Here is a 991-nt window from a genome sequence, read left to right on the forward strand (position 1 = left end):
AACATATATATATATATATATGATTATCTCCTGAGATATTTTTTCGTAATTTGTTCCTTCTCATACATTCTCTTTTCTATATGCCATAATTTTGATACGCATTAAAATAGATATATCGCCAAGCTATGTCATTATTTTACTATATATCTATAGAGGATGTTCCGGTTTAAACCTGTATGATTGTAACATTTCATTGTCTCCCGTGTAACAAGGACATAGCTGCCGCTTTGAAGTGATACGACACACTTTTACGTAACAAACGATGCATTTAATTACAAGGGGGGGGGGAGCTGTTTCTGCATTTAATTAGCATGCAAACATTCGTTCCAGTGTAGAGAGGAAACATTTATCCTCCTTAATTGGTTCAATTTTATGTTGCGTTTCCGTAAGTCTAAATATATTGTACACAGTATTTAACGTTATTGCAACGTTATTGTATTTGATCGAATATTTTTAGTGTATTTAATGTCAAGAAATGAGCGACGTATTATATATATATATATATATTATATTTTCAAATCTAATATATCTACAATTACATATACATATCATGTACAATCATATATATGTATATATATGTATGTATATGCATATGTATACGTATACATATATTTACAATATTATAATGAATGATCAATACCCTGATGTATTCCGTCCTAAAGTGTCCTAAAGATTCAATGTTATGTAATTACGATTTTTGCCTTTAATAAAACAAATGTATCATTAGTACATTGTTTTACGTTTCTCTGATTATTAATACATCGTAATTTGATAAAGAAAAAAAAAAATACGTCGAAATTAACGAAGCACGAAAACGAATATTTTTTGACTAACTAAATGTTCATACGATATCCTAAATAAAATTCTTTATGAAAACTTTTCGAAAGGATAAAGTGATATAAATAAAGTGTCGTTTGAATAAGTTACTTTTGAGACATTCTACATCTTTTTTGTTCGATAAAAATTAGAGAATTCTATAAACTATATACTA

This window comes from Wasmannia auropunctata, unplaced genomic scaffold, assembly GCF_000956235.1.
Source record: "Wasmannia auropunctata unplaced genomic scaffold, wasmannia.A_1.0 LD334579.1, whole genome shotgun sequence".
Lineage (NCBI taxonomy): Eukaryota > Metazoa > Arthropoda > Insecta > Hymenoptera > Formicidae > Wasmannia > Wasmannia auropunctata.